The sequence below is a fragment of the Haemaphysalis longicornis genome, unplaced genomic scaffold (genome assembly GCF_048455015.1).
Source record: "Haemaphysalis longicornis isolate Haplotype H1 unplaced genomic scaffold, Haemaphysalis longicornis Haplotype H1 scaffold_1, whole genome shotgun sequence".
In the NCBI taxonomy this organism is placed as follows: domain Eukaryota; kingdom Metazoa; phylum Arthropoda; class Arachnida; order Ixodida; family Ixodidae; genus Haemaphysalis; species Haemaphysalis longicornis.
In genome coordinates this window covers 197073398-197097570 of record NW_027526203.1, presented here as the reverse complement: position 1 = coordinate 197097570, position 24173 = coordinate 197073398, and the positions used below count along the sequence as shown (strand labels likewise).

The window sequence follows — 24173 nt, the reverse complement described above, 5'->3', positions numbered from 1 at the left end:
AGCACTAAACGCGGACATTAGTCTTCCCGATCGCACTCCCTTTCACGTCCCCGAGCTCTGTGAGTTGCTTATGTTTTGTCTGAGCAACACCTATTTTTCTTACGGGGGAAGCCCCTATGAGCAGACCCATGGCACGGCGATGGGTGCGTCCATATCAGTTACTACGGCCAATCTAGTTATGGAGGCTTTAGAGGGGAAGGTAGTGGCAACCTTCACACCGGCACCGAGGTTTTTCTGCCGCTATGTCGACGACTGTTTTTGTATTTTAAAAAAGCAAGATGTCCCATGTCTTCTGGAGAGCCTCAACGCCCAGAATGTCCATATACAGTTTACCGTGGAGTTCGAGCAAAGCAACATGCTTCCCTTTTTTGGATGTTCTTGTTCGCCGCGATGCGGGCGCTCTCTCCTTCTCAGTGTACAGGAAGCGCACACACATGGGTCGTTATTCCAGTTTTGAATCTTGCCACCCTCTCGGCCACAAGACATCCGTTGTGTCGTCCTTGATAAAGCGCGCCGTACGCATCTGCTCAGATGACAGTGCACTGAAACGTGAATTAGGAACGATTCGCCGCAAACTAATCGCCAATGGCTATCCTAAGCGACTTATTTGACGAACCAAGAATAAGGTACTACAGCCAAGAATGGCCAACAACAGGACATTACGAGCATGCGCAGCCATCCCCTACGTCCCAGGAATAAGCGAAGCATTGTCGCGCGTCTTTTCAAAATACGACATGCGCATTGCCCATGTACCGACCAGCAAGCTCCGCGACGACTGAAAGAGCACCAACGTGATGTAAGAAATCATAATCACATGACGAATGCCATTGCGGAGCACGCGCACAAACATTCCCTCAAGATTGACTGGGAGAACACCGCAATTTTAGCTAAGGAAAACAACACAACATCTCGGCGTCTGCTAGAGTCACTTTTTATCCCATCAACGCCAGCCGCAATGAACCGGACGGATGGGACTTTGCCTCCCGTCTACGCATGCTCTCTACGTCATGTGCTGCCTATATATTGACGACGACGGCTTGTCTTACGTAGTGAACAAGGGACCCGTATGTGGTTCCGAAACGTCAATATATTTTTATTATTGGTCAGTGTTCGCTTTTCTTTTGCAAGTTATTATATGGTCTTCCCTATTACAGACGCACTGCTTCTGTGAAACGTCACTCTGCCACACATCATCATTACTGTGGTAGAGAACCAAACCTGCCTTCCCTTTCAGTTTTTCAACTTCAGTTTCACACGTCAAGTCCTTCCCAAGGGGATTTCGCTTGCAATGCTGTGCCCTTTCTGCCATGAATGCTAGCACCCCTGCAGATTTACCTCCTGCAGTGCAGGTGTCCCATCAAGCACCATCAATCAAGGCAGTGGCTGCTTCAGACCTCCCACCGGATCATACCGCCGATCTCCTTCGTCTTCTGGATTCCTGCAAGAACACCTTCGACTTAGTCAACCATCCACCAACCCAAACTTCTGCAGTCACCCATCATATCAACACCAACGATGCTTCACTAGTGTACAGGCGGCCCTATTGCGTATCACTTGCTGAACGACTCGTCATCCAAAAGTTAAAAAAAAATGCTCAGTAAGGATACAGTGAAACCATCTTCCAGTCTGTGGGTGTCTCCAGTCGTGTTGATCAGAGAAAAAGATGGGACGTAGCGCTTCTAGATGGATTATGCAAACTTAACTATTATGAAGGAAGGCCTTATACAGTGGGATTTCATTGATACAATTCTGCATAATACGTTTTTCTTTTCATTCCAAGCCAAAATCCCTTAGAAATAATGCATTTTCGTGCATTTGATACGATCACATTTTTGCTAAAAATTGGATGGCACGATCACGAAAGTGAACCTTGACCATTTTTAGAAACCTTACATTTATTCTTCGGTATACTAGCTCAAACCCCATGTCAACAACCCATGACCTGCATGGCAGCGCCGGTTCTGCGACAAAAACACTGCTGCCGGGCGTGGGCGCTCTGTTCAATGAGGATGATATGTGAGGCGAGGCACTGTGCCATCTAGTGAAACATATCATAATCACAGAGTTTCTCAGTTTGATCATAATCGAGGAAGAAGGTTCCAATGCTCTTGGCAGGCGGCGACTTCCCTCCCCAACTTCTCGCCATGCTCTGTGCTTCCCGCTCCGTTCTTTGTTCTCTTTCTGCGCTGTTCCTGTGTTCGGTGGTGTTGCTTATGAGGCTATTTTTGTTCTTGTTCTATTTGACTAGTCTTGTTCTCCTTAGGCTGCCTTGTTGCTGTGCGGGGTGTGCTGCCAGGCTTGTGGCAATGTCGAGGAAACGGAAGGCACTCAGTATAAAAGAAAAAGTGGAATTGTACAGAAATTGGAAGAAAACCCGAAGAGGAAATGCGTGGATTTGGCACACAAGCTCGGTTTGCCAGTGTCAACGCTCAACACTATTGCCGGTCAGCAAGAGGAACTTCAAAAGAATGTGCAAGTTTCCGGCCCTGATGCGAAACAAGCACAAGGTGCGAAGCATGACCAAATGGAAGACATCCTGCTCACATGGTGGGAGGAAGTTAGAGCGGCAGGATGAACGCCGATAGGTCAGTACTACGCGAAAAAGTTGACAACACTGCGCTCTCCTTGGGCATTGAGGACTCCAAAGCGTCTGGTGGCTGGCTTCACCAATTCAAGGCACAACGTGAAGTGTCATACAGAACAGCATCCGCGCAAGTGAAAAATACCAGCAGCTTTTTTTTTTATTTTTACATTTCCAGAGAATTTTTTCCCAGACTTCGAAAAGAAAGTGCAGCACAAATTTACCAGCTACTCCACTGTTGCTCAATAAAATTGAGTTGCTGACGGAGAATGCAGATTTTTCTCCTTTTTTTAAACAAACTCTTTGGATAATACGATTTTCACATAATGCTTTTTATTTCCCGGTTCCCCTGAAAAACGTATCAACGAGATTTCACTGTACATGATACATACACAGGATGTGGCTGGCAACTTGTGAAGGGAGGTAACTTCGTGCAACCAAAGCCTGATTAGTCATGCTAATTCCTCCTATATTTCAATATGGTCTAACACCAGCTACCCCACTTCGGCAGCGCCAGTGGGGAACATTTTAACACTACTGTCACTGTGTACTGCAGAACGAACATCCATCGCGCATTTAAAAACCCTGCATACGAAGCTGCATCGCGCAAAGTTGTTCTATGGCCACTGAATGTCCTCGCTGAATGTCAAGGAAGCGTCCTCACCGACGCGCTTTGGCGTCGTCTATCAGCGGGTTCGTATGTATACAAGCGTTTACAGCAAGAACAGTAAATATATTACTACGCCCTTCAAGCACATGTCGGCAAAATGCGATTACTTCGCCGCGTTCGCAGGATTGAGCCGCACAGTAGAGAACACAGTCGTAGCATACTAGCAGGAATGAACGCATCGTACGGCTTCTTCCATGTTTCGTCACCCCGTGACTACAGTTTACCTCAACACCAATTTATAACGCACGCCCTTAAAGAGCTTACACTCTAAAAAGCGCTACATCCTTTCTGGTAACCTTGAGTGAATGTAGAAGCGTAGCCACCGCGCACATCACGTCGTAGCTAGCGCCGACTTCAATGCGAACGCGGTCGTCGACGCGGCTACGTGAACGTACCGCTGACAGCATCAAGGAAAGTGTATTTGGGGGCTCTAGAACAACGCATTTAAATTTAGCCCATGTTTGCGAATAACAAATGATTCCTTGGGTGCTTTAGTTACATTGTCATTCAGAATGTGCCTAGCCAGTTATGTCCAACATACGGAGAGCGCACGGCGTTTGCAGTACACGGACAGGTATATAATTACCCGTCCCTCTTGACACCAGCCCTTAAAAAATATCTTACCTATCGTTTATGACGCAAAAAGATGCAGAGGAGAAAGCAGCAGATGCTGGCTTGCGCTTTGAAACTCGTACACAACAGGCAAGTGGCTTCGGCTTGACGTGGCTTGACCAGTGTTGCTTTTGCTTTGTGCAAACTTAATTCAACTAAAAAACTCTGTCACACGACCGGCTAAATACAGCCGCTCGTGTTCTGTTATTTGCGGAGGTAACAGAGTATAAAAGTTGTGTAACAGACGATTTTAGTCATAGAGATAATATACTATTTTAGTAGATTAAATTTTGCGCAAGGCAAAAGCAACACTGGTCAAGCCACGTCAAGCCGAAGCCACTTGCCTTTTGTGTACGAGTTTCAAAGCGCAAGCCAGCATCGATTTCTTGTAGATAACGAAACCTGCTGCTTTTTCCTCTGCATCTTTTTGCGTCATAAACGAAAGGTAAGATATTTTTTAAGGGCTGGTGTCAAGAGGGACGGGTAATTATATACCGGTCCGTGTACTGCAAACGCCGTGCGCGCTCCGTATGTTGGACATAACTGGCTAGGCACATTCTGAATGACAATGTAACTAAAGCACTCAAGGAATCATTTGTTATTCGCAAACATGGGCTAAATTTAAATACGTTGTTCTAGAGCCCCCAAATACACTTTCCTTGAGGCTGTCAGCGGTACGTTCACGTAGCCGCGTCGACGACCGCGTTCGCATTGAAGTCGGCGCTAGCTACGACGTGATGTGCGCGGTGGCTACGCTTCTACATTCACTCAAGGTTACCAGAAAGGTTGTAGCGCTTTTTAGAGTGTAAGCTCTTTAAGGGCGTGCGTTATAAATTGGTGTTGAGGTAAACTGTAGTCACGGGGTGACGAAATGTGGAAGAAGCCGTACGATGCGTTCATTCCTGCTAGTATGCTACGACTGTGTTCTCTACTGTGCGGCTCAATCCTGCGAACGCGGCGAAGTAATCGCATTTTGCCAACATGTGCTTGAAGGGCGTAGTAATATATTTACTGTTCTTGCTGTAAACGCTTGTATACATACGAACCCGCTGATAGACGACGCCAAAGCGCGTCGGTGAGGACGCTTCCTTGACATTCAGCGAGGACATTCAGTGGCCATAGAACAACTTTTCGCGATGCAGCTTCGTATGCAGGGTTTTTAAATGCGCGATGGATGTTCGTTCTGCAGTACACAGTGACAGTAGTGTTAAAATGTTCCCCACTGGCGCTGCCGAAGTGGGGTAGCTGGTGTTAGACCATATTGAAATATAGGAGGAATTAGCATGACTAATCAGGCTTTGGTTGCACGAAGTTACCTCCCTTCACAAGTTGCCAGCCACATCCTGTGTATGTATCATGTACAGTGAAATCTCGTTGATACGTTTTTCAGGGGAACCGGGAAATAAAAAGCATTATGTGAAAATCGTATTATCCAAAGAGTTTGTTTAAAAAAAGGAGAAAAATCTGCATTCTCCGTCAGCAACTCAATTTTATTGAGCAACAGTGGAGTAGCTGGTAAATTTGTGCTGCACTTTCTTTTCGAAGTCTGGGAAAAAATTCTCCGGAAATGTAAAAATAAAAAAAAAAGCTGCTGGTATTTTTCACTTGCGCGGATGCTGTTCTGTATGACACTTCACGTTGTGCCTTGAATGGGTGAAGCCAGCCACCAGACGCTTTGGAGTCCTCAATGCCCAAGGAGAGCACAGTGTTGTCAACTTTTTCGCGTAGTACTGACCTATCGGCGTTCATCCTGCCGCTCTAACTTCCTCCCACCATGTGAGCAGGATGTCTTCCATTTGGTCATGCTTCGCACCTTGTGCTTGTTTCGCATCAGGGCCGGAAACTTGCACATTCTTTTGAAGTTCCTCTTGCTGACCGGCAATAGTGTTGAGCATTGACACTGGCAAACCGAGCTTGTGTGCCAAATCCACGCATTTCCTCTTCGGGTTTTCTTCCAATTTCTGTACAATTCCACTTTTTCTTTTATACTGAGTGCCTTCCGTTTCCTCGACATTGCCACAAGCCTGGCAGCACACCCCGCACAGCAACAAGGCAGCCTAAGGAGAACAAGACTAGTCAAATAGAACAAGAACAAAAATAGCCTCATAAGCAACACCACCGAACACAGGAACAGCGCAGAAAGAGAACAAATAACGGAGCGGGAAGCACAGAGCATGGCGAGAAGTTGGGGAGGGAAGTCGTCGACTGCCAAGAACATTGGAACCTTCTTCTTCGATTATGATCAAACTGAGAAACTCTGTGATTATGATATGTTTCACTAGATGGCACAGCGCCTCGCCTCACATATCATCCTCATTGAACAGAGCGCCCACGCCCGGCAGCAGTGTTCTTGTCGCAGAAACGGCGCTGCCATGCAGGTCATGGGTTGTTGACATGGGGTTTGAGCTAGTATACCGGAGCATAAATGTAAGGTTTCTAAAAATGGTCAAGGTTCACTTTCGTGATCGTGCCATCCAATTTTTAGCAAAAATGTGATCGTATCAAATGCACGAAAATGCATTATTTCTAAGGGATTTTGGCTTGGAATGAAAAGAAAAACGTATTATGCAGAATTGTATCAATGAAATCCCACTGTATAAGGCCTTCCTTCATAATAGTTAAGTTTGCATAATCCATCTAGAAGCGCTACGTCCCATCTTTTTCTCTGATCAACACGACTGGAGACACCCACAGACTGGAAGACGGTTTCACTGTATCCTTACTGAGCATTTTTTTTTAACTTTTGGATGACGAGTCGTTCAGCAAGTGATACGCAATAGGGCCGCCTGTACACTAGTGAAGCATCGTTGGTGTTGATATGATGGGTGACTGCAGAAGTTTGGGTTGGTGGATGGTTGACTAAGTCGAAGGTGTTCTTGCAGGAATCCAGAAGACGAAGGAGATCGGCGGTATGATCCGGTGGGAGGTCTGAAGCAGCCACTGCCTTGATTGATGGTGCTTGATGGGACGCCTGCACTGCAGGAGGTAAATCTGCAGGGTTGCTAGCATTCATGGCAGAGAGGGCACAGCATTGCAAGCGAAATCCCCTTGGGAAGGACTTGACGTGTGAAACTGAAGTTGAAAAACTGAAAGGGAAGGCAGGTTTGGTTCTCTACCACAGTAATGATGATGTGTGGCAGAGTGACGTTTCACAGAAGCAGTGCGTCTGTAATAGGGAAGACCATATAATAACTTGCAAAAGAAAAGCGAACACTGACCAAGAATAAAAATATATTGACGTTTCGGAACCACATACGGGTTCCTTGTTCACTACGTAAGACAAGCCATCGTCGTCAATTATATAGGCAGCACATGACGTAGAGAGCATGCGTAGACGGGAGGCAAAGTCCCATCCGTCCGGTTCATTGCGGCTGGCGTTGATGGGATAAAAAGTGACTCTAGCAGACGCCGAGATGTTGTGTTGTTTTCCTTAGCTAAAATTGCGGTGTTCTCCCAGTCAATCTTGAGGGAATGTTTGTGCGCGTGCTCCGCAATGGCATTCGTCATGTGATTATGATTTCTTACATCACGTTGGTGCTCTTTCAGTCGTCGCGGAGCTTGCTGGTCGGTACATGGGCAATGCGCATGTCGTATTTTGAAAAGACGCGCGACAATGCTTCGCTTATTCCTGGGATGTAGGGGATGGCTGCGCGTGCTCGTAATGTCCTGTTGTTGGCCATTCTTGGCTGTAGTATCTTATTCTTGGTTTGGCAAATAAGTCGCTTAGGGTAGCCATTGGCAATTAGTTCGCGGCGAATTGTGCCTAATTCACGTTTCAGTGCGCTGTCATCTGAGCAGATGCATACGGCGCGCTTTATCAAGGACGACACAACGGATGTCTTGTGGCCGAGAGGGTGGCAAGATTCAAAACTGGAGTAACGACCCGTGTGTGTGCGCTTTCTGTACACTGAGAAGGAGAGAGCGCCCGCATCGCGGCGAACAAGAACATCCAAAAAAGGGAAGCATGTTGCCTTGCTCGAACTCCACGGTGAACTGTATATGCACATTCTGGGCGTTGAGGCTGTCCAGAAGACATGGGACATCTTGCTTGTTTAAAATACAAAAACAGTCGTCGACATAGCGGCAAAAAAACCTCGGTGCCGGTGTGAAGGTTGCCACTACCTTCCCCTCTAAAGCCCCCATAACTAGATTGGCCGTAGTAACTGATATTGATGCACCCATTGCCGTGCCATGGGTCTGCTGATAGAGGCTTCCCCCGTAAGAAAAATAGGTGTTGCTCAGACAAAACATAAGCAACTCACAGAGCTCGGGGACGTGAAAGGGAGTGCGATCGGGAAGACTAATGTCCGCGTTTAGTGCTTCTTCGCACGTGGCTACTGCCAGATCCACTGGGACACTAGTGAAAAGAGACTTGATGTCGAACGAAACCATGACGTCGTCTTCAGTTAGAGTTACGTCCTTCAGCTTCGAAACAAAAGGGGACGAGTTTCCGACGTGCGTGGGCGTCTTACCGGCTAGAGGGCTCAACACTTGGTGAAGGTAGCCTGATAGTCGGTAGAGCGGTGACCTCAATAAGTCGACGATAGGCCGAAGAGGAACGCCAGGATTGTGGATTTTACGCAGACCGTAGATTGCCGGGGCTGAACCGTTCATGCACAGTAACCTGTAGTAGAGGCCCTTGTGGTGCGGAGGGACTAGCTTGAAAAGCCTGGTTAGCAGTTCTTGAAGCTTGGACTGTAACCTGCTAGTTGGGTCACGGGCTAGAGGAGCGTATGTCTGCTGGTCTTCGAGAAGGGCCAACATCTTCTTGTGGTAGTCACTGCTATCTAGCAAGACCGTGGCATTGCCTTTGTCAGCAGGAAGGATTGCGATACTGCTGTTATTCCGCAGGCTCCTGATGGCTTGCCTCTCCGCTACCGATAAATGCAGTCTTGCACAATGTCTTCGCAAACCAGAGAGCACACCAATAGCACGGGTGCGCGCTTCTTGCCGTACTTCAGAGGGAAGCTGGCCGACCACGCGTTCGACTGCACAAATCACCTTTCCTGGCTCTGGGGGTGCTTCCGTGTTAAAATTCACACCACGGGACAAAACCTTAACCTCCTCTTCGTCCGGTGTGTACGGAGATAGGTTGATGACCTCTTGGGTGCATTGTGGCACGTCCGGCCGGAGTGCTTGCAGTTTCCTCTCTTGCGACGTTCTATGATGGCCTTCTCCTATGCTAGCGGTGAAGTTTGCGTGCAGCTGCACATCTGGGAAGTCCTCAGGAATAAGATACTCAAGTTGCCGGCGTGCAAAGAAGGTTTGCTTTTCCAAAGCTCGTAGCTTCTGGCGGCACTCAAGGATACGTGCTTGTAGTAGCTTCCGCTCAGCTTGTCGAACAATCTGGTGAGAAATAACTGTAAGAAACAGGTGGGCTTGATCACAGGGGCATGTATGTTACAGCATTTGACAGCAAATGGACATAATCTGTGGAACGACAACGATGCTTTTGAGCATTTTTGGCACAAGGAAATTCAAAAGAGAGAAGTCCCGCAGAACAGTCAATGAGAGCGGTTCGAGAAAAAATCGACGCCGAGGATAATGTCATTGGGGCATTTTTCAAGGACGGTGAAGAGAACGACACTATCGTGGTCGGCAATCCATATTCAGGCGGTACGCATTCCGGCAATTGAAGGTGTGCTGTCATTGGCAACTCGAACATATGTTTGCATGGGTGGCGTCAGAACTTTGCGGAGATGCCAGCGGAGGGTAAGCTCATTACAGAGATGTGAGCATTTGTGTCAGTGAGAGCCTGGGCTGCAACACCATCAACAGTAACGTCTAGTAAATTGGGCGTAGACTCCTTGGTTAATAGAAGATCTGTCGTCCAGGTCACAGGTGCAGTATTACCTCCTTGAGCTGCATTGATTAGTCGTCTGATGAGGCGAAGGCTTAGCCTGGCAATGTTGAAAGCTGTAGCGGGCCACATGCCCACCGTGACAGCAGTGGAAGCATATTGGCTTGTTTTCAGGAGTACTCCACTCTTCGGAATTTTGTGTCTGAAAATGGCGTGGGGCCAGTTAAGACACGAGGAACAGTGAAAGCGTTTTTCGGGTGAGCTACAGAGCAAATGCGTGGAATGGTGTGGCTTGCGAGCTCTTGCTGTATATCGCATGGATTAGGGAGATGGAAGGTGACGTTCATTCACGGGTCAGGGCTAGTAGGGCAGCCGTAGCCGTAGCCTCCAGCTCACGGCGTACTATTTTAATTAAGTCTTCGAACAAAGAAGGGCACATTCCAGTGGAGTGGTATACTCGTAATAGGATGTGGAAGCCATGTTAGGCAGTCGAGTGAACTGTGGGGCAATACAGTGAGCTTTCGCTTGTTTCTTTCTTTCTTTATTTGGTACCCACACCGCCTTTTGGCATTACAGTGGGGGGGAATGACAAAAGGAAATGCATCAACTAGTTACGTTGATAACCAAAGAAACATTTTCCAGAGGCTGCGAGGCCCTTTTCAAGATGTTTAAACGGTCTGCACTCTGTAATGATCCCGTCTGTGGTGGTGCAGTCCTTATAAACAAGCAGGTTGAAAGCGCCATCAGCAATTCCTTTCTGCACATGGCCTAATTTGCCAGTTTCTGACGTGTCGGCATCTATCTTGTGACACAGAGCAACACCATCCTGAATATAGGCGACGGATGACTCCATCGAGGTTTTGGCATGGGAAGAAAGTTCCTTCGCGGCTAGTTGATGGCCAACAAGCTTTCCGAACAGCTCACGTAATGTCAATTTGCAGGTTTCCCAGCTTGTCAGGTCTGCTTCGTGTGTCTCAAACCAACAATAGTCTGGCTGGGCCCTTGAGGTAAAATATTACGTTGGCCAGCCCCAAGGTTGCATCCCATCTGTTATGAGCGCTCGCACTCTCGTAGATGCTTATCCAGTCATCAACGTCAGTGCCGCAGAAGGTGCTGCGGTCGCAGGGATAGGAGACGACCATAAGTGGCATGGTCGGCCAGAGGGCTCCATCGAGTGCGAAAATTTCTGTGCCGACCTGGCGTCCACTGTGCAGCTCCGTGTTTGAGATAGCAGATGTTGCAATGCAAGGGGACCAGGATAGGGCACGCTGCGCAAGCTTCTTCATCTTCACAGCACACAAATGAGGTTACTGTGCGCGCAGTAATCCAGGCTGGTGCTCTGCTTTTAGCATTGACGCTGAAAACCTTTTCTACTCCCTTCCGCATGAACAAGTTTTGGTCTCTGTGAAAGAATGTATCACCGTCTACAACGGCGAGGTTAAGTTTATGCAAAGTTGCGGGATTTCCGTGGAATCCTTTTTGGAGCTTCTGCGTTTCTACTTAGCATCAACTATTGTAGGATGGTGTGACAGTGTCTATGTGCAGAGATCTGGAATCTGTAGACGTTCTAAAGTTCCTCACCTTGTTAGTGACATTTCTTGGCTCATGTTGACCGTGTATTGGAACGTGACTTGGAGGGTTTGGCAATTAAAACTTTCGGGTATGTTGACGATTACCTAGTACTTTGTGGAAACTATGACCCTACAAGCAAAATGGTGGACATTTTAAAAGCATTCAAACGTCACGCATTTAGGCTGACTTTTATGTCCAAGGCGCTGAATGAAAGAACAATCCAGTTTTTGGACCTGTTGTTAAAATTCGAGCAGAATCATGTATGTTGGCTCTATAGCCCACGATCGAAGAAGCCTTTACTGAACTCTTCATCAGCACGTTCTAGGATTGTAAAATAATGGGATTGTTGTGAACTGCCTCAGGTCAGCCATCTTGTTTTGTTTCCAGTCTTGTTTTCACCTAATTGAGTCTAGCTTTGGTGAACAGTTAGTTGGACCCAAAAATGCTGGCTACGGTGACGGAGTCATTGGGTCGGCCTGTCTTTGGTTGTTGGATTTGGTGAAGAAAACTTGTCTCTTGCTTGTGATGTTGTGAAGGAAAAGATAGTTGTAATCTCGTACCTGCACGAGGTATCTCACCGCTTGAAAGAAGTGGGGAGCAGATATAACATCAATGTGGTGTTTTCAGCCAAAATTAAGTTAAAGTGCATCTGTCCCGCCATCGAAAAGAATATTAGTAATAAGGGCCGAGCAAACAGGTGCGGTGTGAAACATGAGAAACAGGTTGTTCCTTATAGATTAAACGTGGTTTATTGCATTCCTTTCAAGTGTGGTCGCTTTGATGTTGGCCAGTTCATTGAGTACCTTCTGGCCCTCTTCCCACCTATTGCAAAGATTGTGGTTGTACGCTTTTCCTTCATGATACAACGGTACTGTTCTCGCACGATGAACAAAAGGTGAGGGAAGTATAGTGAAAGCACATAAAATTCGAAAAATGTCTGACTCGTGTGTTAGCTCTCGTCTTTAGCACTTTTAGATGCAGAATTGGCGTATCTTGAAGAGAGCAGTACTTGAGAGCTGTACAGTTGCTTATAGTGGGTTCATGTGTCATGTTTTTATTTTTTTTTTATACCTTCGATGGCTTTATATTTGTCTCTTCAATAAAAATTCAGTTTTGGTTCAGTGGTTGTCAAGTGTTATCCTCCTTTTTGTCCCGTTATTTGTGCGCTGCGAAGATGAATCTACACCAACTAGCCCGGTTTTCTACGCTACTTCAGTCCGCAACCACTATCAATGATGTTACGTGGCGCGGAGAAATTACAGGTTGTTTACAAAAAAGTCCACAGCATTGGCTCAATGGTAAAGCGGTGCCAGAGTAGCGAACTGATCAACTTTGGTAACGTCATTTTTCGCTCGCGGGTCATTTAATTTGCATTCGTTCTCGTCGCCCAATGAGGATTACTGCACGACAACACCTACACGGCACGTCCAAAGCATCAAACAGATGGGTATTTCAGATACTTGGCTCCTAACTTATGGTAATATTAAGGCGAAGCAGCAAGTACAAGGCGTGCAAGGCAGCAGCCTGACTACTTCTGGCCATCGTTGTTGGTCTAAAGGAGCAACTAAGTATACTTGTGCATGAAGGATATGCTAACCAGGCATTGACGATTTACAAAGTGACACTGTGTTTATTCAAAGAGGTCGTTCTTTAGCGCGTGTTGTTATAAGGTCTTTCCCACTTCTCTTGTTTTTAATAAAGTGCTGTTTTGCCGCTTTGCGCTGAAATCAGTTTTCAACTCTTGAGAATTTGTGCCTAGTCAAGTAATGGCTCCAACTTGTGCCTGAGCAGCAGCCGCAGTTCCTAAAGCATTGTGCAGCTGAGCCCAAGGACTTTTTTCTTTTTTTTTTTAGTGAAGGCAAAAAGAAAAAAATCGAAAATGCCCGTGTGTGGAGATTTCAGTGCGAGGTAAGATACCCAAATGTCAGGATTAACGTGTATCGAACCTAGCACTGTGTCACGCTTCATAGCCCAAGAGTGGCCTCGGCAACTACAACCCCCGAAATAGAATCTTTTTCCACTTTGTTTTTGCAGCAGTGGTGCGATGAGTTGGGCTCAGCCTAGTGCCCCCTCATATAATTCCTGACTGATAAACCGACCCAGTTGTCCTGTATGGCCATTGCATGACAGCTGTTCTGTCAGATACACTGTAAGCACCTGCTTAGCTATTGGGAAAGGTTGTTAACGAGATCAGAGATCAAAGCAGTCTAGCTCAGAACTTTAATCCTACTAGTGTAAGCCATTATTTGGCCTTGTACAAATTCTCAAAAAAGTCAAAAATACCGTTTGGTGTGAAGGGACTAAAGCAGGTTTTAGACACAAGACTGCATCAGCAAAGGATCTCTGGTGTCACGTAGAAAAAAAATTCAGAATAAGCAGTTAGAATAGTTCAAAAGCAGGCTAAACTAACTTTTGTGTACATATTAATGTAGCCATATATGGGACAAAATACACCATCAATTGTGAATTTAGATTCACTTGACGTTTGCGGTGTGGTTGTAAAAGGAAGCGTTTATTTGTTTCTTTTGGTGTTGCAGGTGCTGACTGAGAAATTGTGGAAAGTTTTGAGCCAAGATGTTCCTGGCCTAAACCGTGATGGGCACGTAAAATGTTGTATGTATATTTGAGGTTATAAAGCATTTAATAAAGAATTTTCGAGCTTTGGGACTTGGTTTCTGCTGTTTCATATGCCCATACATTGCAACATGTAATCTATATTCAAATCTGTAGTTTTATTAAAAAATTGTTTTCAGCAGACAGATTTACTATTCACTACGTCACTTTTTCATGATCAGTTCATTAGCATGTGTTGCGGAGTTTTTTTTTTTTTAGCAATTGATGCAGAACTAGCACACGTACTAGGTAAATATTAATGTTATGTTTCAGTTTTTCAGTCAATTTGAGAACCTGTATTTGCTGTGAACTTAAGTGCTTTTGTGATCACATGCCTTGAAGCATGCTCCAGCGTAAGAATACTAAAGCCCCTTGTAGCTTGTTTTGGTCAGTGTGTGTGGACAAACGTAAGTCATCAGTGGAGGCTTCATAGTCCAACTCGCAAATAAATGTGGGTGCTAGCATCATTGGGGCTTGCAAGCAAAAAAGAAAAAGACCCGTGAGCACACGATCGCGAAGAGGAGCCGGTGCAAAGGTAGTCCTGCGTGTCAGAGGCGAAGATCAGAGCAGGAGTATTTGACAGTTCTAATTCTGCCTGGGCAAAACTTTAGTGCCAACTGCCGTTTCGTCTGGGCGGAGCGCTAGATACGATAAAGAAAAAAAAACAAAACAAGCAACCCGGTTGTTTGTGCGATCGCATAAGAAGCAGCAGGGCACAAAGTGCAACCATCGTGACAAGGTTGAAAGCAATCGTCAGAAAATCTGAGTACCAACATGTTCAAGGTGGGCTACAAGTGATTATACTTATCGCGTATTCCCAGCGTGACTTAGGCCCAACTTTATGGGGCATTAGGCTAAATTTCTATTTGTCACACTCCAGGAATTCATTCATAATAAAGGTTGACTTTCACAGCGGCGGCCGATCACAGGGTGAACTGTGGATGCACGCTTGCCTAGCAACCGTTCACGCTACTATTTTCGAACGCTACACTGCGATTGCAAAACAGCACGGATGACAAAGTATTTAGGTAAGATTACCAAGAACACTGTTGCAGCGTAAAACTTAATCAAACGACCCGGTTGAAGCACTTCGAAATGCACAGCGGCGGTCAACACAAGGGGACGCGAAATCCAACACAGGCGCAGTTGAAGCACTTTTAACTTCGTTAAAATATCCAGATCTAGGAGTGTGGTTGAATCAGCGCAGCCGTCCCAGAAGGCGAAATCCAACGCGCAACTGAAACACTTGCCGGTTGGCGCAAGCGAAAACGGTGCACGCTTCGGTATTCACTGCCGGCCGGCCGCCGGGCCAAGAGCGGGGAGTGTGTGCGCCGGCAGAACAGCCCCGCAACCCTTCGCCTTTCCCTCTCGCACTCCTCCTTTTCTCCCTTTCGTGGGTGATGCATCGCTGAAACCGGAATACGCTGCGCCGCAGCCGCCGACGCGGGCGGCACCGCAGGAATCCAGCGTAGCCGCCGTAAGGCGCCGCCGACCGAAGCGCCCCCACCGCGCGTCGGCCGCCGTCGGAAGCGTGGCGGCGAGGCTCCTTCACTCTCGACGGGCGGCTTTCCCGCAGCAATCCGGATAACAAAGATGGCGGTCGGTCGCGCAACTCTTAGCTCCCTGCGGGAGCTATATACAGGAACTCTAAGCTAGACCTTTGCTTCTACAGTGTTTTATCGCCGCAACGGTCTCTGCAGGCTTCACCTCACGCAAGAGTTTGAGAGACGGCTCGGCCCTACGCAGTGGCGCCAAGACGAGCCGGAATTTTGGAGGAGAGAGGGGAAAAACACCGCGCAACGCCACAAACCCAGTGATCGCGCAATGGCTTGGGCGTCAGGATCCCCACAAAGTGATTATACTTATCGCGTATTCCCAGCGTGACTTAGGCCCAACTTTATGGGGCATTAGGCTAAATTTCTATTTGTCACACTCCAGGAATTCATTCATAATAAAGGTTGACTTTCACAGCGGCGGCCGATCACAGGGTGAACTGTGGATGCACGCTTGCGTAGCAACCGTTCACGCGACGATTTGCGAATGCTACACTGCGATTGCAAAACAGCACGGATTACAAAGTATTTAGGTAATGTTACCTAGAACACTGTTACAGCGTAAAACTTAATCAAACGACCCGGTTGAAGCACTTCGAAACGCACAGCGGTGGGTATCACAAGCGGACGCGAAATCCAACACAGACACAGTTGAAGCACTTCTAACTTCGTTAAAATATACAGAACTAGGAGTGTGGTTGAATAACAGCGCATCCGTCCCAGAAGGCGAAATCCAACGCGCGAATGAAACACTTGCCACTTCACATGGAGGAAAGAAATGGGTATTCTAGAGTAGGGTATTCACTGCCTGCCGGCCGCCGGGCCAAGAGCGGGGAGTGTGTGCGCCGGCAGAACAGTCCCGCAACCCTTCGCCTTTCCCTCTCGCACTCCTCCTTTTCTCCCTTTCGTGGGTGATGCATCGCCGAAATCGGAATACGCGGCGGCATCAACCGCGCCGGGAGCGGCATCACCCGAGCTCGGAGGGTGCCGCGCGCGCGCTTATGGTCAAAAGATCCAAAGAGTCAAAAGGTCCAAAGAGTCAAAAGATCCAATAATCACGTGACAACCGAGTCAAAAGATCCAACGGGTCAAAAGGTCCAATGTGGGTCGAAAGGTCCAAAGAGTCAGAAGATCCAATGAGTCAAAAGGTCCAAAGCGAGTCAAAAGATCCAACGAGTCAGGAGATCCAAGGGGTCCAAAGGTCCAATAATTCCGAAACCGCGTCAGAAGGTTCGACGAATTATGAGAACCTTCGGAGCCATGGCTAGGGTGTGCAATTTATATACTGCGTCATTTTATTGTATTTTTAGTGTTATTTTCGCTCCCATACTTGAACTTTCACTTCTAAATGTAGAAGATATGCACTTGGCGCGCCGAATGAAGCCGTGGCTAATTTGAACGTTATGAACAACACCATTCATAAAGCTTGTTTTTATTTCTGATTATTTTCTCAGGTTGTTCTCGTTTCTCGCTCCTCTGTCATTTGATACTATTACATTAGAATATTTTGGTAGTTATTGCTTATGTAGAATGTGAGCTTCAGCGATGTCGACGAGCCACGACCACATGTCTCATGTTCGGCTACGCTGCGCTGACTTGTATGATTGCTGCTGAAAATATTCCTGACAAATGTTCTTGCATCTCGTTTATCAAAGTCAATATCCATCAAATAAATGACCCTTATATGGCTCATGATTACACCCACAAAAAATCAAGAGTTCGAATAGCAGTGCTACATTGCTACCCTTTGGGAAGCTGGTTACTAGGTTTCCAGGCGACCTGAGTTGAAGTACGTCATGATAACCTGAAGCCGCTAGTTGCAGTCCGCGTGTCTCTTTTTTTTACACTCTCGATAGTGTAGTGCCAACCCCTGCTTGTGTGGCTTCGCTTCCACTTTCCATTTTGTGCAGCTAGAGAGCTACAGGCGGTGGGGAGCTGATGCTGACATTGGTCTCGGATAAGAACAAAGCCACGGCCGAAGTATGGCCAGTATGCTTTGGGGAAAAACGCCGAAAATGACAAATGACCTCTTCTTTCTGCAAATTAAATCTATGTATGTTCCAGAAAGCATTAACAATGCCTTTGGGCATTTCAAACCACAAACATACTAAACACACCGATTTCCTGGAAATGGGGGTGACGCCGGGACAGAAACGTCCGGTGAGGTAGAGAAGGTGCCCTTGGTAACGCATCCATAATAAGGCATTATGCGCGTTGTGTTACCAGCAAATAGAAGAGCACATGGATGCGAAATGCCAAAAAATTACAAGTTGTTTGTGATTGAGTTAGAAAGCGACTGGTTCCTATCCCCTAGCGAAGGCGATCAATTACGCAGCTTTATCACAGGTACTCGAAAGTGGAAAAAAGTTGTTAGCGTCACTGATTTTTAAACGAAGATATGGTGATAATAAGTCACTAAAAAGAAAGCGATATACGCAACAATAATATTATCTCAAAGCTACAGTTATTACGGCAACAAATCCGCAGATAAATAGTGCTTCATTTGGGAAGGCCACATGACCTTTTCACTACGTTAAAATAACGCAGAATTACGAGCAAGAACACGAGTAATAAGTAAGTACGATTTTGTATCTACAACTGCTACGACGCACACATCTTGCTGCCTACAACGCGCGCTTGAATTGGTTTTTGTACCGAAAGCTCCGTGTACCGAAAGGCCCCGAAACCGAAACGCCCTATACTGAAAAGACCGGAGCCGGTAAATGGCATTGTTAATGTTCGCTTAACCACTGAAATAATTTCCCATGCCCGTGACGCAAACGTATTTTTGTATGAGAGCAACATGCATATACTTGACAGAAAAACTAGCATATATGGCTCGGAAATTGGTGCTTAGAACGAATGAACACGCTCCTTGTAGGGAAAACGAAGAGGCAACGGAGTTATAATCTTGGCCCTTAACCAACAAAAGTACGCCAAGGTGAGGCTCATAAAGAGACTAGATCACTTGATTGGCCTTAGCCCCGTCAAAAGATAGAAGTCAGAATGTCTAATACTGGACCTCTTGACTCGTTGGACCTTTTGACTCGCCTTAACCGCGTCAAAAGGTCCAATACGAGTCAAAAGATCCAACGAGTCAAAAGATCCAACGGGTCGAAAGGTCCACAGTGAGTCAGAAGATCCAACGAGTCAAAAGATCCAACGCGTCAAAAGATCCAATATTGGACCTTTTGACTCTTTGGATCTTTTGACTCTTTGGATCTCTTGACTCGGAATCCCGCGCGCGCCGGCTATCGGCTGCGCCTGAAGCTTTTGCTTCCCTCGGCGCGCGGGACGTTTCGGCGGCAGCCTCACACAGCGACCTCGCTGCCGGCGGCGGTTCGGCGAACGGCTTTAGCGGCGTAAACGGGCCCTCCCGATAGCCTCCGTTGCCGATGTCCACGACTAGTCCAACCTTGGACATAAAGTCTCTCCCCAGAATGACTGGGACCGTCAGTCCGGGCAAGTGGACGAAACGCATTCGCCGTACACGCTGACTCCAACGCACGACGAGGCGAACGTCACCGCGTGACGTAACATCACCACACGCAAGCTGGAGAGGCAACTTCCGCGCGCGCAGCCGAATAGCTTTGCGCTCGAGATGGGAAACGACCTCGTTCCTCCACGAGTGAAGTGCTTGCCCCGGTGTCCAGCAATGCCTTAAAACTCCGCCCCGCAATTGCGAGGTCGAGAAAGGGCGCAGGCGCGCTGGTCGGAACTCCGACTCTGAATGCGGCGGGCGCGGTGATGTTTTCCTCTCGGGCGCGTTGATCAGCCGCCGGCGACTTCACCGGCGGCCCGCTGCGTTTCCCTGTCCACCTGGGCAGATTCGCATCATGTGACCAACTTGGCCACACTTGAAACAGCGAACGGAATTCCGTGCTGCTTGCTGCGCCGATCGAGGCTGCTCGTACGCTCCGCGGCCAGCTGGCCGAATCCGGTTCTCCGGGGGCGAGTTGTGAGCGGGTGCAGGCAACTGGGGCAGCGCCGATCGCGTGTAGGGAAGCCCACTTGGGCATGCGTTCGCCGGCCGATCACCTGACCGGTTTGTTGTGTGCACGGCGCGCGGGGCTGCCAGGACCTCCGGCCGTATCGCCTCCGCGTTGCGCAACCCATACGAGTAGGGGTCCAGCGCTCGGTCCCCGAGACCGAGCGTCTCTCGCTGGCTGGGTATCAACGTAGAGCCGACCTCGACTCGTTCGCTGCCCGCAACGCCGCGCCAAGCCACGGCCGGGCTAGAGAGAAAGCGCGCGCGCCGCTCGCTCTCTAGCCCGGCCGTGGCCAAGCACAGCTTGGTTCCAGTGTTTCCACCGGAGGCGGCGGTGGCCGATACGCGCGTGCAGCCGCAATTGCTGCTTGCACAACACGAGATTCGGCCGCCAGCTCGTTGAGATCCCTGCACCTGCAGTTCCTCAAGTACAAGGCAAAGGTGGGGTGGCATTGCCTGATGACCCGATCGACCCGCTCCGAGTTCGGGGCATGTGGGTCGGCGTACTCGTAAAGCTCCTGCATCGCACGGACATACTCGATCATCGATTCGTCCGGAGCTTGGGTGCGCATTTCCAACTCCCTACGCATCCGCGGGAGGTAGTCGACGGGCAGGAATTCCTCCCTGAACATCGTTCGGAAGTCATCCATCGTGCGCGCCGTGTGGCCTATCACTCGATACCACCGGGCGGCATGGTCGACTAGGGCTGCGGGCAGAACTCTGTGCAGCACCTCGCTCTCGCTGATGCCGGTCGCCTGCTCGTAACGGCTCAGAGCCAGCAGGAAAGCGTTCGCGCTCACTTGATCGCTATAAGTCGGCATCGGTAGCTGCACCCTGGGAGCGGGTGAGCGCGCCGCCTGCAGCACTTGCTGCATGGCGCTTGCGAGAGCGTTCGCGATGGAAGCTGCATCCACAGTCATTCCTTCGCTTACGGGCGCCTGCGTGCTCACTTGCACTAGGGTCCCTAGAAATTGTCTCTAGGAACCCTACTTGCACGAGTGGCGCGCCGCATGGGGCTTCAGCATTTGCGTAGGCCCGGCGCATGGGGGTTGAAAGCGCGGCGTCACCTGACGTAGAGCGCTCGTGGAATTCGGAATTTTCCGAAACTTTCGTTGCCGCGCAAGCCGCAGCATCTGCGTAGGCCCGTCGCATGGTGGTTGGAAGCGCTGCGCGTCACCTGACGTATAGCGCTCGCGGAATTCAGAACTTTCCGAAATTCTCGTTGGTGCGCGAGCCGCAGCATCGGCGTAGGCCCGGCGCATGGTGGTTGAAAGCGCGGCGTATTGGCGGTGAGATGTTTGAGTGGCGCCCCCTGGCTCCGAAGTCAGCTTAGGGACTCACGCCGCTGTCGTCTGCTACACTTGCGCCGCTGATACACTCGCTCCGCTGAGGTCCGCTTGTGACGGGCAGCAAAACCGAAGCTAAAAATCGCCCGCTTTAATCCTGTAGGGCATCGAAAAGCGTATTTCCAGCTTCTGACAGCTCTTAATAACTTCAAGCTGTATACCGCAAAATTTTGCAACGAATGAGGAGAGAGAGACCAACTTTCTTCAGAGCATCGGCCAGATAATCGTGTGTAACTTTTCCTTTCTAGCTTATTTGCCAGGTTCAGGGCTCAGAGCTTCTCAATAAGTATGCAAAATGCATAGGCTCCCCTAAAGTATTTTTGATATGTTTATACAAATACTCAACAGTCTAATGGTACGCACCAAGCAGCGCGTCCCTAGGCGCGCATCGTAAAGAGGAAACAAAGCGGTTGTCTTCTATTTCTTTCGTTGTTATTGAGTTGTATCAGGTGAATGTTTTTTCCAAGGCACTAAATTTTCTGCGCCGCCACGCACGTCTTATTAGGAGGTTTGGGGATGTTTGAGAGGCGCAAATTGTTGGGGTGGATATGTTCTTCAGGCGGTGAGGCATACACTACAATCTTCAGAAATTGGCTTTCGGTATGGCTGCGTACAAGAAGGTGCATATTGGCAGCGTGAGTTTATTCACATGCAAATGCGATGAGAAGGTTTGTGCTACGCCACCGCGAAACGGCGCAGACGACGTTGTCCAGAGTACTGGAAGGCGACTTTTCCGCCCCCAATTTCTATCGTAAGTAACAAACTGAATCTCAACATGAACAGCTATGACATGATTACGGTGTTGAAGGCTTGATATACTCGCTGAGAAACGCAAGAAATGGTGTACGTGCCGGTTTTCAGTATTATGAAGAATCATAACCGATGAATAACCTCCAAGCAGCTATTTATTTTTTTCCAACCCCTTCAGGCGCAAAGAACAAATCCTTGCCTACTCGGGATGACATTCGATGACTTGAAGAAAATTATTCTTACTCTCTGTCCTGGACTGAGGAACCCGCCCACTAACGAGCTCGATTTTACTGCTAAAGTTTTTTTCCTCCTCCGCCTCCTCCTCGTACTCTTGAGTGCAGTGTTATTAATCTGAATATTGGGAAGGCATGGCTGTCGGAAATGTACCGAAATGTCCCTCAGAGGTCTAAAGAAACATATTGTTACTGTATTTTTACCATACACGTTTCCCGTTTCGCTCTATAAGCCTCGATACTGGTCAAAAGTCTGCACCAGGTTCGGTTCCCGGCCGCGGCGGCCGCTTTTCTGATGGAGGCGAAAAGCAAAAACGCCCGTGTGTACGAGATTTCGGCGCACGATAAAGATCCCCAGGTGGTCAAAATTGATCCGGAGCCCTCCACTACGGCGCGCCTCATCGCCTGCGTTGCGTCGGCGCGTTAAACCCTACAATCAATCAATCAATCAATCAAAAGTCTGCACCAGCATGCGCCTATACACACGTAGGTTATTTAGAACTCAACTTACATTTTTTGCGCCCCATAGTGCATGTCGGCACACTTTCATGCTATGACAACGTAAAGTGATGTGATACAATAATTTCGAGCGTTCGGCAAGGTTGCAAAAACTGTTTTACCTTACATACGATTACCAGGAATCGTAGTGCCTTCTGCCAAAGCCGAGAGCCCGAAGGCCTGGATTTTGTTTTGGTCTTGCATTTTCGCTTCTGTCGGTTTTTAGACCCAGGATGTTCCCTTGTCCGAAAGATTTCTGAATACAAAAGCTGACGCCTAGCTCCGGCTCTCCGCGCAGAACCGGCTTCGCAGGGAAGGGGCCACGCCGGCAACGTTTGTTCCGAAGCGGTGCCGAAAACTATACTGTAAATCACCCCCTCAGCTAGTGTATGCGATTTTAAGTCTGTTCTTATAAAAAGTTGCGCATACGCAAAATCTGGTGCGGACAAACTTCAAAAGTTAACCGAAAGCAAAGAAACAGCATATAGAGCGAGCCCGAGGGAAGCAGACGACAAATGCGAGAATCCCTAAGCCGACGTCACGAAGACGCCCTTCGCAGCGCCACCCGTGGTCGCGCTCACCTCCAATAGCGCTCGCGGAATTCAGAACTTTCCGAAATTTCCGTTGGTGCGCAAGCCGCACTCGCGGTTGCGTAGGGGCCGTGGAGAAGGGGGACCCGAGCCGCTCCTGCGGCGGGCGCTGTTGATGCAGAGCATCGCGGGACCTCCCGGGCATGATCACAAAGGTCGGCCAACAGCATCAAATCCGCCAACTCGTAATGCTGTGCCATGTTCCTCGGAGCTAGCGAACCTCGAATTCACTTGAAAACGAGTCCCACGTTCGGGCGCCAAAAAAAAAATGTGGGGACCAGGGTTCTGACGGCGGCCTAGCTCGATCCTCGAGATCCGGCCGCAAGGCTAGCTCCACTGATCACCGCCGCGGATCACCAACTTGGCGTATCGGCAGCGAACAGCACGGAACACAGGACACAGAATTCGCCCACTCCGACGTTTATTGCAATGCAATAAAGGAGACGTCGGGCGCGTCGTTCTACACCGCCGACCACCTTAGCCAGGGCGGGAGAGACAGGCGCGAGGGCGGACAAAGGAAGGCCAAAAAGGAGCGAGTCGTACTTACGGCCGCTCCCGACTATGCTCCCGACGATCGTTCGTCGCCCGTCGCGGACCAGGCCAACCAGGCCGCCGGAGCTTCCCGGGCAAACCTGTCACGTGAGGGGGTCGGCCGCGCCCCCTCGCTCTCACGGGCATCCTCCCAGAGGGGAAGCGCGCGACCGCGGAGAGAGAGGTACCACCCCTCTCGCCTTCGCGGCGGGCCGAGAGGGATAGCAAAGATGGCGGAGCTCCGCAATTCCCACAACGCAAAGTGTAATTTAATGGCAAAAGTAAAGTTGCTAAACATATATGTAAGGTTACCTAAATTACGATCGTGTAGAACGTGCGCGTCGGGGATTGTAGGGAAGGGGGAGGTGCAATGAACCACGTCACCCAGCTTATTTGAGAAACTTTTGCCGTGGCTCTAAACTAGTTCGTACAACGAAGTCTGGGATTACAAAATTATATTTTCAGTGTTAAATTATTTACAAAAGATGCCGTAATGTTGCAGCGTTTTAAAAATTTTAATGTCACTATTTTTTTCTATTTTTGCAATGTTTGCAATTATAATGTCCATTTTGCAATGCTTTTTTCGCCTGAAGAAGAGCATGGTATTCTTATAATAATTAATGTTCTAATTATGTAAAACAAATGTATATTCTGCCTTCAAATAGCTCATCTTATGCGTGTGATGCCCTGATATAATGTTTGACACTGAACAGCCTCATGTACTAAGCTGTAACTTCATCAAGGTTATGACACCCAGAAATAAGCTGAAAGTCGGCTGGCACATCAATAAAAAAAACCATGCCTTACTCTTCATTTTGGAGACAGCTATGCGTTAG

General features: G+C 48.4%; 1 long non-coding RNA gene across 1 annotated transcript; it reads left to right on the top strand.

The window, feature by feature from the left end:
• The first annotated feature begins 4196 nt into the window (after positions 1–4196).
• On the top strand, positions 4197–13902 carry LOC144140978 (uncharacterized). Its single transcript, XR_013316402.1, has 3 exons — positions 4197–4308; positions 6746–6848; positions 13773–13902. It is a non-coding gene; the product is annotated as an uncharacterized LOC144140978 (long non-coding RNA).
• Positions 13903–24173: the final 10271 nt, after the last annotated feature.